The sequence below is a fragment of the Primulina eburnea genome, chromosome 12 (assembly GCF_022965805.1).
Source record: "Primulina eburnea isolate SZY01 chromosome 12, ASM2296580v1, whole genome shotgun sequence".
Lineage (NCBI taxonomy): Eukaryota > Viridiplantae > Streptophyta > Magnoliopsida > Lamiales > Gesneriaceae > Primulina > Primulina eburnea.
In genome coordinates, this window is record NC_133112.1 from 9,079,771 (window position 1) to 9,095,819 (window position 16,049).

Below are 16,049 nucleotides of genomic sequence, written 5' to 3' on the forward strand. Positions count from 1 at the left end.
TTGACTCTTATTCTTTGACTCGACTTATATCTAAGTCTAGGGATCCCGGTGTGAATAAGACGTAACAAGTCTCCCACCTACTCTCCCAATCGGGGTGGCGGTACGTCTTATTCCTAGACTTCAGCCCTGTCAGTATCGAATATCTACAATCGGAGTCGATCTTCTCCTATGCCTCGATACCACCGAACGTCTAGAAACTTGGCATATCTACCAGTGACTCTCCTATCTCAATGCTTGTATATAAATCAATATAAAGCACACCATAACAAGGTATAGAAATCTAGTATGTGATTTATGGGAAACTCAAACCCGATCTGATTCGAGTTATATCTCCCCAATCAACATTGAATTATACCTTTCTCGTCGAAGTCTCGGTTTGAACAAGTCGAAGTCTTGCAATCTCGATATCAACTCTGTCAATACAATCTGAAATGATATTTATGACATGTACCATATCAATCTCCAACTCAAAGGAATACACCTACAGATCAAAATTCAATCTCGGTACATTTCGATGGCATAACGGCGTAATCTCACGATACCGGTCAACTCAAACATTAATAATCAATAACAATAGCTCCTAATTCTCATCATAATACATCTACTATGCTGAAATCTACATAATCTCATACACATATATGCTGGAACATCGTAATAATCATATACGATAACATTTCTTCGATCCGGTTTCGAATATACGTATCTCGTAATCTCAAGAACATATTTTAGAGTTCAAATCATACTTTCTCCCATACATCAAGTTCGAAACATGCTGAAACGGAATAAAACTTACATCCTTTTGTAGCCGGTGATGAGAGGAGTACAAATATGAACTCGGATAAAAATTCGGATGGTTAGATTCTTCACAATTAAATATCTAAGTTGGAATGAAGTTTGGAGGAATTTCTGAATTTGCTCTCGGTCCTTGGCTGCTGAAATGAAGGAGATTATGACAATTCATATATATATCTTGCATGGTGAAGACACATGTTTCATTATTTATTCTGCACGTCATACCGCGGGTGCGGTCACTCTGCACCGCGGGTGCGGGTGCGCTGAGCGTATTGGATCACTTCCATAATTTCAGAAGGCACGACTGCGGGTGCGTTGCATTTTTGACCGCGGTTGCGGTGACTCTACTGTACCAACACCGTGGGTAAGTTCACTTTTATGGCGCGGGTACACTGACTCTACTGTACCACCTCCAAAATTTCAGAAGAACCACCGCGGGTGCGCTGGTCTTTCTCCTCCAACATTATACTTTGCAACTAAACTCAAATTGCAACATCGCTTCTCCGTGTCTGTTCTTTCATTCCCTTATTCATAATATGAGATAACTCAAAAGTATTAAACTAAAATTTCGGGCATTACAGAAATTGCATTCAGAAAACTATTCATTCTTGTTTTTAGTCATCTTACTCATAGCATTCCCCTAGGGTATGGCCACGACCCGGGGACGCAGAAAGTATAGCTTTACATAATTATTTGTACAATATTTGATTTGCGGGTGTGTCGAACGCTTAAAACTAGTGATTGAAGATTGAAATTTAGCAGAGAGTATTTGTAGATTTTTGCGCAAGTTGTGTGTCCTTTACGTGTTTGCCGAAGTCCCTTTTCTTACTATCGCCTGTGCGGTTCTTCTCCACTCTCCCATAATCCATGTTCTTCCGCTTTTCATTCCAAGATTTCTCCCTTCCATGCCACGATCTTCTCCTTCTTCTGCGCTTCGTGATCATTTCAAATTGTTAGGGCTTGATCTGCTACTTTTGATGGGCTTGAGTAATTTGATTGAATCTCTCTAATTTAATTTGATCTGCTAATTAAATTGGGCTCTCATCATTAATTATTTTAGCCCAAACAAATGCCCTTGCAAGCATTGACCCATTGGGCAAAAAATGCTTGTTATTTAGCCCAATTCCAACTCATCCATTTATAGAAGCCCACAATCATTTTTTGTGAATTGGACTTGTAGCAGTGGGCCAAGCACCCAAGCCCGATTCGTATTGAACTTTTACACAATTGTGTTTACTTTATTCATTCTTCAATTCAAACTCTGTAGCCCGCTTTCTTCATTTCCTCCCCGCCCCTTCGTCTGATTGCTCTTCGCTGCTAGTGTGGAGGACCGTCGTCCCTTGCTCTTCCCGCTCGTTCTCTGCTTCCATCGCCTTTGTCGCCTGAAGACATGGTATGACCCAAGACTCTACCTCAGCGCACCTTCCTGAATCCAGCGTCGTGGGCGCCGCCCCCGTCCAAGCCACCGTTGTTGCCTCGTTTCCCGTCGCGTCGCCGGCTCTATTATCGGTCCCAACTCCTTTTCCGTCGCCTCTGGGTCTTCAACAGGCGTGCCTTCGGGTTTTAGTCAGTCCCCCCTTTGTAAGGGCGACTGCCCTTCTCGGCTCGAGTCACCACCCAACGATGGCCATGGCGATTTTCAACGCTCCCCCGGCTGCCTCTGTTCCTTCCATGCAATCTTCGATCCCAACTGTGGTCGCAACGGCTTCCGTGGAGTTCTTGGTGCAACTGATTTTGCCCTCCACTACCATGGGTATTTTCTCTTTCCTTTTCTTGAGCTTTATTTAGTGTTTCTCGGCTCCTTGAATGTTGAATGTTGTTGGTCGTCTTGATTGACTTGGAATTTTCTTTCCTGCTTTGTATGATGACTTTGTGTGTGTATGAAGGACGAGTGTGTATTCTCTACTTCTCTCCATGTTCGAGAAACTAAGGTCTGGACAATTGGTTCATCAGAGTAGTTGGGCCCATTATTTTGACGCTTGGTTGTTGTGGGAAATTGTGGATTTGGTATTATTCGGCCATTCGTTGGCCTTTGTTTCGTGGGTGTGGTGGAGTGGCCATAGTCTGGTTTTGTAGCACACATCAGTAACAATTAGTTTTCTGAACATTTCTTGTATGCATGCAGTGGTTTTCTGAATAGTGTGATCCGTCCCTCTTGTTATATTGTATTCCTGACACACGTGGTTATTTCGGAATCAGTTGGCGGCTTTTGAGTCGAGTTATCTTTGATATCGAAATTATGATTGTCTATTTCTTGATGCATTTTCTCTGTGATATACATTTGAAATGTTGACATCATAGTTGTTTGATTGTGCCTTCCTGTTGTATTGTTATCAGCTGTATGGAGGCCGAATAATAAGTCATTATTAGGCAGAGCACAAAATACCTCACATGCTTGGTAGAGCGGTTTAGCTGCATAAAGATGTAGCTCCTTGTGTGTTGTTGCTCGGGTATTACTTCTATTATTATCGTACCGTTTATTGGCTCGTATTTCTCCTGTTATTATTGAGCCATGTTTCATGCATAACACAATTCATGTTATATATGTTTATGCATGATTATGTTTATTGTTGTTATTGTTGAACTATTTTCATACTAGAATCCTAATTTAAATATTTTATTTTGGGGGACTACTGTGGCTGCTGATGGGTACCATGGTAGGTCACACGAAAAGTTTTGCAGCATCACCTATACATAGTTTTCGAAAATTCTCAATATTAAAACATAAAAGTTCGAAATAAAAAAAAATAATTCAAATATTTATTATTTCGATGCGTAAAAATGATCTATGTCGACATCCACAAAATATTTTATGACACCCAAATATATAATTTGTTTCCCAACAAAAAATGCAATAAAATAAATCGCAGTATTAAATTATTTTTAACACGCCTAAAACTCATAAATTGCAAGGTCATTAGGCGTACACTTCCTACAGTCTAGTCATCACCTCCAGCCTCCTCGACAATGACATTTGCATCAATCAAATCTAGCGAGTCTAAAGACTCAGCTTGCATGTAGTAGCCCGAATTCCAAATTGGGTAATTAACGGAGTAATGGTGATTAAGAAGGTTTAAGGTGTAATTTTGGCTATGGTCATGATCGGACGGACCGAAGAGGGTTCGGAAGCACCGAAGAGTTCGGACGATCCGAAGTGTAGTTCGGTGAATCCGATCATAGGTGTCAAGTGTTGATCGACACGTCATTTTTCCATGCATGTTCGGACGGTCCGAAGTGTATGATCGGAGGATCCGATCATGAGCTGTCAAGAGCCAATGGACACGTAGCGTTCGGACGTTCCGACGTGTTGTTCGGAGGATCCGAACATGGCCTATAAATAGTGCTCGGATTTCTCATTTGTGACTTGCCAATTCATGATTTTGCCTCATAGTTGAGAGGATTTGGAAGGTTTCTAGAGTTAGTTGTTGGTCGAGCGATAGCCAAGAGCTGCCAGGAGTAGTAGCGTAGCGGCGCCTGAGTTTCAAGGCAATCGACATCAAAGGGCTGTCGACGGACGAAGGTAAACCCTAAACCTTTGGTAGTACTAGGGAGTACTGGTTTTGCTAGTCGAGCATGGTAGTATTGATTGAGTATGCTTTTGATGCGTAGGCTTGTGCTAGACCTGATTAGCGGTGTTGCGTAAGGCTAGACTTGCTGTGTTAGAGGTACGAAAGTACTATCCGAGATATCCTGGTTGAGTATACATTCATATATGTGTTGCATGAGTATTTGCTGCATTGTTATATGTCATATGATGCATGCTATTATGTCACGAGTTATGATGCATATTGCATATCATGTTGAGCCGTATCTCCTTCGAGATAGCCTTTACTGTTGAGCTGTATCTCTTTCGAGATAAGCTATATCTTGGGGCCGCTCAGCCCTGTCTTGTGGACGCATGGACACCGAGAGTACACAGTGGCCGACGGGTCGGGAGGGCTTCGGTGGTCCGGGACATTTTAGGTCCACGTCTGTCTTGTAGTGGATGCAGTGACCCAGAGGTTGGACCGCGCGGCACTATCCACTTGGCGCCTCTAGACTGAGCATTTTGAGATCCTTTGTGATTCCTGTTTCTTGACTACCCTGGTATCATATCATAGCATGTGCATTTCATATAGGTTTGTATACTCATACTTTTGTACTGGGCGTTCTTATCGCTCACGTCCTCGGTTTTGTTTATTCTTGGACACCCCATTCCCACGGGGCAGGCCTCAGGTTGGATGGCTCAGGAGGAGCAGGAGGAGGACGTTGAGTAGCTGGTTGGTTTAGTTTTCCATTTGATTCGATATGGTTGTACTGGATATTTCATTTTGAGTTAGTCTAGACTTCGATTTCGATTGGGTTGTATAACTATTGTTGTTGGCCATATTTCCGCTGTTATCTCTGATTATAATTAATTAGGTTAATTGCATGCTTAGTTTTTGATTAGTAGGTGATTCTGGAACGGGTCACTACATTTATGGTATCAGAGCATGCGTATGATTTTGGGATATAGATTCTGTTTTGGGATTTCCGTTGACCATTTTACCATTTTCCCTATTCTATCTTGTAGCGATGGCTGACCATTTTGATGACGGGAGTAGTCAGGGGAGTGTAGGTCGATGGGGTGACCAGGACGATCTTAGACGTCATCGTGAGCATCGTCATCGTCGGGATGGTCCTAGGCGTTTCGATATGCATCGTTTCATGCAGATGGGGCCTAAGCCTTTAGTTGGCGGTGAGACTCCCGATGATGCGGAGGATTGGTTAGAGCGCATGGAGAGTTGTTTCCGCGCATTCCAATGCACCGATGAGCAGAAGATGGAGACCCTTAGTTTTCTTCTCGAGGGCCGTGCTCGCAGGTGGTGGCGATCAACTTCTGCGCCGATAGTTCAGTCGCAGGGTAGAGCGACTTGGGTCGATTTCCGTGCAGCGTTCATGCAGCTGTACTTTCCTCCAGCCCTTCGCCAGGCCAAGACGATTGAGCTCCTGAACCTTAAGCAGGGGAGTATGTCTGTTGATGAGTATCAGCAGAATTTCTTTGAGTTGTTACCCTTCGCTCCTCATATCAGTGGCAGTTCTGAGGCCAAGTATGATCATTTCCTCCAGGGCCTTAATCAGGAGATCTTTGATCGAGTCACTGTCTGTGATAATCCTACTTCTTATGATGGGTTAGTGAACCGGTGTCGCCAGGCAGAGATCAGTCTCCAGCGTGGTAGGGCTATTCTTTCTTCTTCTAGACCTCCGAGTACTTTGAGGCCTCGATCTCAGTCATTCAAGAAATCTGGTTCATCTTCTTCTGGATCTGGATCTCGATCTAGTGGTGTTTTCCGCTTTGGTAAGAAGAAGGAGTCTTGTGCGCATTGTGGGAAGAACCATCCATCGGAGCAATGCCGAGTAGCCGCAGGAGCTTGTTATCAGTGCGGAGAGATGGGGCATATTAAGAAGAATTGTCCTCAGTTGCGAGGTAGAGCAGGATCCGGTTCTGGATCTCAGACGACTGTTCAGCAGAGGAGGCAGGGTCAGGCAGTGGGTAGTTCGAATCTTCGACCTCGTGCCCAAGGTCAGGTTTTTGCGCTGAACCAGGATCAGGCTGCAGATGAGACGGAGAGAGTCATAGCAGGTACTTTTCATTTATGCGGTATTCCTGCTTTTGTTCTTATTGATACAGGAGCCTCTCATTCCTTCATTTCTGCACGATTTGTTAAGCGTCATAGGTTACCCTATGTTTCTCTAGACGTCATTCTTTCTGTTTCTACTCCGATGGGTCATTCGGTGTTAGCGAAGCGTCTAGTGATGGGTTGTCCCTTAGATTTTGAGGGTAACGAGTTGACTGCGAATCTTATGATCCTAGAGATGGAAGATTTTGATTGTATCTTGGGTATAGACTTATTGACTACCTACCGAGCTACCGTGGATTGTTACCAGAAGCTTGTTCAGTTTCGTACGACTGAAAGCTCTAGTTGGTTTTTCTATGGTGAGGGAGCGCGACCTCCGATGCCAGTGGTATCTGCTCTGAAAGCCTGTCGTGCTTTAGAGTCGGGCGGGGAAGGCTACCTCATCTATGCGTTTGATTCATCCACAGGTAGTGTTGGTCTAGAGGATATTCCAGTGGTTTGTGAATTTCCTGATGTTTTCCCAGATGAGATTCCTGGTTTTCCTCCGGTTAGAGAGGTGGAATTTGGCATAGATTTAATGCCAGGGACTGCACCGATTTCTCGTGCCCCCTATCGTCTTGCTCCGTCAGAGATGAGAGAGCTGAAGCAGCAATTGCAGGATCTTCTTGATAAGGGTTATATTCGCCCGAGTGTTTCGCCTTGGGGAGCTCCAGTCTTGTTTGTCAAGAAGAAGGATGGATCGATGCGGTTGTGCATTGATTATCGCCAGCTGAATCGGGTGACGATCAAAAACAAGTACCCTTTACCCCGTATTGATGACTTGTTCGATCAGCTTCAGGGTACTTCTGTTTACTCCAAGATCGACTTGCGATCGGGTTATCATCAGATGAGAGTCAGAGATGATGATATTTCCAAGACTGCATTTCGTACTCGTTATGGGCATTACGAGTTTCTAGTTATGCCATTCGGATTGACGAATGCGCCAGCGGTGTTCATGGATCTGATGAACCGAGTCTTTCGTGATTTTCTAGATCAGTTCGTTGTGGTTTTCATCGACGATATCTTGATCTATTCCCACAGTGTGGAAGAGCATGCCCAACACTTGAGGATTGTGTTGCAGATTCTTCGCGAGAAGCAATTGTATGCTAAGCTGAGTAAGTGCGAGTTCTGGATTGATCGTGTGGTATTCCTTGGTCATGTGATTTCCAAGGAAGGAGTTTCTGTGGATCCCAGCAAGATTGAAGCAGTGCTGAATTGGTCACGTCCGACGACGGTGGCTGAGATCCGTAGTTTTCTAGGTCTGGCAGGGTATTATCGTCGCTTCATCGTGAATTTTTCTCAGATAGCCAGACCATTGACGCAACTTACTCGGAGGGATGTTCCATTTGAGTGGTCATCCGAGTGCGAAGATAGTTTCAGAGAGCTTCGTCGACTTCTGACTTCTGCACCTGTTTTGGCATTACCGTCAGGATCTGATGGTTTCAGTGTTTACACCGATGCCTCCACTCAAGGCTTAGGGTGTGTGTTGACGTAAAACGGTCATGTGATTGCTTATGCTTCCAGACAGCTGAAATCTCACGAGGAGAAGTATCCCACTCATGATCTGGAATTGGCAGCTATTGTGTTTGCGCTGAAGATTTGGCGTCATTATTTGTACGGTGTTCAGTTTGAAATCTTTACTGATCATAAGAGTCTGAAATATCTGTTCACTCAGGCTGAGTTGAACATGAGGCAACGTCGTTGGATGGATTTGCTGAAGGATTATGATTGCGAGATCAAGTACCATCCAGGTTCTGCGAATCTCACAGCTGATGCGCTTAGTCGCAAGGTGAGAGCCTCTGCACTTCAGACTTGTGCTATGACTAGTGCCATCCAGGATAGTTGCTCGTTGGGGTTTAACTTCAAGCATCGGAAAGGTATGGAGAGCATTCGTGTTGCTACCATTTTATCTAAGCCCAATTTGTTCACTCGGATTCGAGAAGCTCAGATGTCTGATCTCAAGACTCAGAGATTAGCTCGGTTAGTTGGTGGTGATAGCAATTTCCATTATCAGTCCAATGGTCTTCTGTGCTTATCTAATCGGGTTGTAGTACCAGAGGATGACACTTTGAGGGACGAGATATTGTCTCAGGCGCATCGAAGCAAGTTAAGTGTTCATCCAGGAAGCAACAAGATGTATAGAGACTTGAGGATGCGGTTTTGGTGGAAAGGGATGAAGCGCAGCGTGTATCAGTTTGTCTCCAAGTGTCTAGTTTGCCAACAGGTTAAGGCAGAGCACCGTCGACCGGGAGGATTGTTGTTGAACTTACCTATTCCAGAATGGAAGTGGGAGTATATTACGATGGATTTCATTACTCACTTGCCATTATCTTCGAGGAACAGCGATGCTATCTGGGTAGTGGTGGATCGACTCACCAAGTCTGCTCATTTTCTGCCGTATAATCGTGATTTCACTTTCGATCGTATGGCTCGATTGTACATTCAGGAGATTGTACGTTTGCATGGAGTGCCTGTCAGTATTGTTAGTGACAGAGATCCTCGTTTTACCTCACGGTTTTGGGGTAGTTTCCAGTCAGCTTTGGGTACTACACTGAGTCTGAGTACTGCTTATCATCCGGAGACTGACGGTCAATCAGAGAGGACTATCCGTACGCTTGAGGATATGTTGCGAGCCTGTGTTATGGATTTCGGACCCGCTTGGCAGGATCATTTGCCTTTGATTGAGTTCGCGTACAACAACAGCTATCATCGTAGTATTGGTATGGCACCATTTGAGGCGTTGTACGGGCGACGTTGTCGTACTCCATTATTCTGGGATGAAGTCGGGGAACGACAGGTAGAGGGACCGGAGTTAGTCCAGCAGGCTATAGATAAGGTTGCAGTAATCAAGAAGCGGATTAAGACTGCTCAGGATCGACAGGCTAGTTATGCGAACACAAAGCGTCGACCTCTTCATTTTCAGCCAGGTGAGAAGGTGTTTCTCCGAGTTTCGCCTTTTCGCAGGATTTTGAGATTTGGTCTCAAGGGTAAGCTGTCTCCGAGATTTATTGGTCCATTCGAGATACTGGAATGTGTGGGAGATTTAGCTTACAGACTTGCGTTGCCGCCGTACCTATCAAGTATTCATGATGTGTTCCACGTATCCTTGTTGAGACGTTATGTAGCAGATGAGTCGCACATCTTACATCCATCTGAAGTTCAACTTGATACGGATTTGTCTTACGTGGAGCGACCAGTTCAGATTCTAGATCGCAAAGATAAGGTGTTGCGGAATAAGATCATTCCTCTTGTCTTAGTGCAGTGGCAGCGTCGAGGCACTGAAGAAGCCACTTGGGAGTTAGAGAGTCGTATGCGTTCGGAACATCCAGAGCTCTTTTGAGTTGTGCTTTGTATAAGTTTGTGTTTTCAGTTGTAATCATAGTATCAGTTGTATTCAACAACAATTGAGATGTATTAATGATGTTGTTATTTCGTTTTGTTCATTCTCTAAGCCTGATTTCGAGGACGAAATCTTTTAAGGGGGGGAGAATGTAGTAGCCCGAATTCCAAATTGGGTAATTAACGGAGTAATGGTGATTAAGAAGGTTTAAGGTGTAATTTTGGCTATGGTCATGATCGGACGGACCGAAGAGGGTTCGGAAGCACCGAAGAGTTCGGACGATCCGAAGTGTAGTTCGGTGAATCCGATCATAGGTGTCAAGTGTTGATCGACACGTCATTTTTCCATGCATGTTCGGACGGTCCGAAGTGTATGATCGGAGGATCCGATCATGAGCTGTCAAGAGCCAATGGACACGTAGCGTTCGGACGTTCCGACGTGTTGTTCGGAGGATCCGAACATGGCCTATAAATAGTGCTCGGATTTCTCATTTGTGACTTGCCAATTCATGATTTTGCCTCATAGTTGAGAGGATTTGGAAGGTTTCTAGAGTTAGTTGTTGGTCGAGCGATAGCCAAGAGCTGCCAGGAGTAGTAGCGTAGCGGCGCCTGAGTTTCAAGGCAATCGACATCAAAGGGCTGTCGACGGACGAAGGTAAACCCTAAACCTTTGGTAGTACTAGGGAGTACTGGTTTTGCTAGTCGAGCATGGTAGTATTGATTGAGTATGCTTTTGATGCGTAGGCTTGTGCTAGACCTGATTAGCGGTGTTGCGTAAGGCTAGGCTTGCTGTGTTAGAGGTACGAAAGTACTATCCGAGATATCCTGGTTGAGTATACATTCATATATGTGTTGCATGAGTATTTGCTGCATTGTTATATGTCATATGATGCATGCTATTATGTCACGAGTTATGATGCATATTGCATATCATGTTGAGCCGTATCTCCTTCGAGATAGCCTTTACTGTTGAGCTGTATCTCTTTCGAGATAAGCTATATCTTGGGGCCGCTCAGCCCTGTCTTGTGGACGCATGGACACCGAGAGTACACAGTGGCCGACGGGTCGGGAGGGCTTCGGTGGTCCGGGACATTTTAGGTCCACGTCTGTCTTGTAGTGGATGCAGTGACCCAGAGGTTGGACCGCGCGGCACTATCCACTTGGCGCCTCTAGACTGAGCATTTTGAGATCCTTTGTGATTCCTGTTTCTTGACTACCCTGGTATCATATCATAGCATGTGTATTTCATATAGGTTTGTATACTCATACTTTTGTACTGGGCGTTCTTATCGCTCACGTCCTCGGTTTTGTTTATTCTTGGACACCCCATTCCCACGGGGCAGGCCTCAGGTTGGATGGCTCAGGAGGAGCAGGAGGAGGACGTTGAGTAGCTGGTTGGTTTAGTTTTCCATTTGATTCGATATGGTTGTACTGGATATTTCATTTTGAGTTAGTCTAAACTTCGATTTCGATTGGGTTGTATAACTATTGTTGTTGGCCATATTTCCGCTGTTATCTCTGATTATAATTAATTAGGTTAATTGCATGCTTAGTTTTTGATTAGTAGGTGATTCTGGAACGGGTCACTACATTGCATAAACCGTGAATAACGAATATTACATAATAAAAATTCATGCAATTTAAACATACTTGATACGTAAATTACATAGGCATAAGTAAATATGATTTTACTTTCTTGCACAAACATTTTCATAAAACATGCTTCGCTTGACATGACATAAATTTAAACATTTTGCATAGAGTTCTGCTCATTGAAATTTGGCACCATAACATAATTCATTTGATCAAAGTAATACCACAGAGCTTGGCCGGTAAGGGTCACTACAGTCCTTGGACTGGATATTCACTACCAATCATAAGATAAGTTGGAAAGGTCCCAGGACACGTTCTCCGCCTTCCAGACTCGTTCATGCATAATTTGTCCACAAGACAACTTACATACCTCAAAAATGAAATTTTTGCACATTATATTTATTTATTAACTTCGTGAACCTCGTTGGATCGACCCCCAGGTATGTCGCACCAACTTAAATCTTACAACTCAAAATAGCTCATAAAGTTGCATCTTATCCGTATGACTCCCGAATTAAATAAAACGACTTACGACTTACCAAACGACTCGGGACTCAAATCACCCTTAACAAACATCCTAACCTACTGTCCAGACCCTTAGGACCACCTCGGGAACAACCCAAACCATCCCACGCAAGCCATGCAACTCGAGACTCATTCTATGCTTTATTCGACTCAATTTTGACACGTTCGGGTTCTTTATGGCTCCAAACAAATCACGGCTCAAACCAGCCCTTCACAAGCCATAGACAATCACCTTAGACCAAACCAAGCCACTGATATAGTCCTTATCAATTGAGGTCGCCGGTGGACGTCGTGGGAACAACCGGCTATGACATGCCCATAAACTTGCATCTCACTCGTATGACTCCCGAATTAAATAAAATGACTTACGACTTACCAAACGACTCGGGACTCAAATCACCCTTAACCAACATCCTAACCTACTGTCCAGACCCTTAGGACCACCTCGGGAACAAATCAAACCATCCCATGCAAGCCATGCAACTCGAGACTCATTCTATGCTCTATTCAACTCAATTTTGACACGTTCGGGTTCTTTATGGCTCCAAACAAATCACGGCTCAAACTAGCTCTTCACAAGCAATAGACCATCAACTTAGACCCAAACCAAGCTACTGATATAGTCCTTACCAACTCAGGTCGCCAGTGGATTTCGTGGGAACAACCGGCCGTGACATGCCCTTGTGCGCGCGAAACCCTTTTTGTCTCCAGCACCTTTCCTACCAGATCTGGCCATAAAAGACCAAGGCCAGACCCACCTTAATATCCTAATACACGATACAGACCCTATCCATGAGCCCTAGCCCAGCCCAAACAACGAAAATAGCCCCAAGCGCACATGGCGGCAGCTTGAGCTCTGCCTTTTCTTTTGCACGACCAGACCACTTCTGACCCTTCAAGGATTGATAAATAATATCTAAACACATCCCAATACATCTTCATACTCATCATCAACAACCCGGACGATTCACACGAAGCATATGCATCAAAAACTCATGAAAACTTGTGCAAAAAATTTCAACATGTGTATAAACGATTTTGGTTCAAATCTTTCATGTAGGGAAATATTTTTTATGCATATTTATCTTTAAATAACAGTATTTAAAAATATTGATGCATAAAAGAAAGGTTTAGAATATGTATTTGTGTTAAACGCTCGAATAAACAAATACCAGCGCGAGGGAACGTAGAGGATGAACGAAGGATGATTGCTAGACATTTTCCTTGCCAAAAGCTTGTGAAAATGCACAAAAATATTGTAGGTAGATTTGGAGAAGTGAAGGAGGCTACTTGGAGGTCAAATCCTAGCTTTCACGTTTTTTTGTGTGTGTTTTAGTGTGTATTTGCATGTGTGTGTTTGTGTGTGATTTTATTCTCTTTTTTAAAAAAACTTTGCAAATTAATTAAATACTAGCTAAACAATAATAAAATATTAAACATTACGCTCAAGAATAAAATCTCTTATTTATGGAAGTTTGCTAATATCATGCTTAAAAATATTTTAATTCACCTAATAATTTTAATTTAAAATGCTAAAATTCATAAATCATTTGAAATAAATAATTCTTGGCTTACAATAAAAAATATGACATTTAATTTTTGCACCTTAATCGTCTCTAGTCTCTTATCCCTGGTCAAGTATCGAATATTCGTCGGAAAATCTTAAACTCTAGATATACAATTAAATCCTAAGAAAATAATAAACATATAAATATTTAAACTAAATTAAACATGTTGAATTCATCATTCAATCCATTTAAATCATTTAAATTAATTAACTCATTAAATTATGCATGTGGTTTACGTGTACTGGTTTTTTTGGGCATTATAGGCACTCATATTGAACCACCCAAGCAGTCAATTTGCCCACGCAAGAAGTGGAAAATAGTGTCCAGATTCAGCTGAAGAAGTTTGATGAATGGGCAAACAATAGAATGTTCAGACATTATTCAGAGATCAAAACTCTGAAGAAACTTGAACAGATTACAACTCGAGAAAATAAATTCTGGAATGGACTGAGACTTAGATAATTCCTGAAGCTCTTCAGAGAAGATATTTTCTAGTCATGATGATAAGGGAGAGTGGTTTAAGGCTCTTGATAAGCAAGACCCAACAACACATGATGACTTTGCAGTAATTAGTCAGTTAGAGATGGACACACATGTGTTATCCATGAGAGTTAATTTGATGATAACGAAGCTTCAACTACCTCTATTTATTGAAGCACTTCACGAAGAAAGTCTTTCAGATCACATGGATATGGAGGAACAAATCAAACAGTTTGAAGGAGAAGAAGAAACGATGAGTCAAGCTGACCAAAGACTAACATTTGATCCATCCATCAATCAGATTCTCAAAGAGGTTTTGCACCAGGAATAAGGTGAACGGCTTAAGAAAAACTCAGTGACCACGCAGTGTTCAGAAGCTCTAACTGAAATTTCACTCCTTACAACAACAGAGATGCTTCAAACCTTGAACATCATGAATACTCCTAAAATAATTTCAACATAGGTTCCAGAGACTAATATATTGATCATAATGGTCATACCACGACAATCAGTAGCAATAGTTGATTCCAAGTCTAACATTGCATCCCTGACATAACAGACGGGTGTCTCTCATCTCTTCAACATATCAATACAACAAATCAGACGGATGTAACATCTTTGACTCAGCTCTCATCTAATGATGAGATAATTTGCAATATGTCTCAAATTTAGTCCATCATTACTCCGCAACATCTACTGGCTCAAGAAGAAGTAGAGATACCAACATAGCATATCAATGAGGACCTTGAACCGAAAATACCTACATCGTTTCATACTTTACAAGAAGCGCCTGAACTTGAGCTGACACACACTTCTCCACCAATCTCACCTCCAAAGTTCTAAGATCAAGATCAAGGATATAATCTAGAATTTTCATCATTTGATGGAATGCACTTCATTCATCAATCATTGATGAATATGCAAAATGACATCATTGGATTTAGAGCTGATCATATGTCATCTTCTATGGATCTTGATCTTTTCAAGACAAATCTCTCTGAACAGATCACTAAAGTACTTAAGATTATGAAAATGTATTCTAGTCATTTATCTGAACTTAGACATACTCAAAACATACATACTGCTGATCTTATTTGCAAAATTGAGAAGCGAGAAGCTGTTTCTAACAGGACATTTTGAAACCCTTGGGAATCAGATCTCCGAAATGGCCGGTTACATTTTTTATAATGTTGGAAGACTGATGTCAAAAAAGGGCGAATGCCGAAAGTACAAGATAAATCTTAAACTTCATCATCGTCATCTCATCATAAGAAGCCTCATGAAGGAAGTTCGGGTGGCGGTGGTCATGGTCATCATCACAGCAACTCAAGTAGCACATACGAACTAAGCCATACCCCTCATCAACAGTTCAAGAAATGATAAATCATGAGTTAATTTTTTTTACAAACTTTTATAATTTATTGTTGTGCATTAATATATGTTCTTATATCTTACTTATTATAGACAACTTAGTTTTGAAATCATCAAAAAAGGAACTTAGTTTTGAAAGCATCAAAAGAGAAAAAAATTGTTAAGGCAAATATTTTTATCTAAGTTTTGATGATCACAAACTAAATTGATATAACTCAAGCTCATATTAATGTAGATTATTAAACTAAACCGACAGATCAAGCCGTTGAACAATTTCAATTTAATTGAGTTTATTCATCAGCACGACTTGAACTAAATTGTTCGAATATAACATCAACTTGAAGACTAGTATGACATTCTCTATTATCCACAAGTTCATAACAAAGCTGTCAGCATCTGTTGGTTACTCCTTCAGCTAGTGTTCAAACAATTTTAAAAGGCCGACATTCTATCTGACAAATCAAAAAAGACATGCGACTATATCCGCATAAATGTTGCTACCTAGTACATCTGTGAGTACCAGATATATTTATTATTGCTGGGGACCAATACCTATAAATAAAGAATGCATCAAGACCGAAGGACTCTCGAAAAAACTATTATTGTTTTGTCAATCTTTATCAGGCATTCAAATCACACAGCATCCCTCAAAAGATTCATCCTTAAGTAGTTCTTGCACATACTCAGTTTCTCATCAGATCGATTAATGATCAATATTGTGCACTTTGTATTCTTACTTATCTTT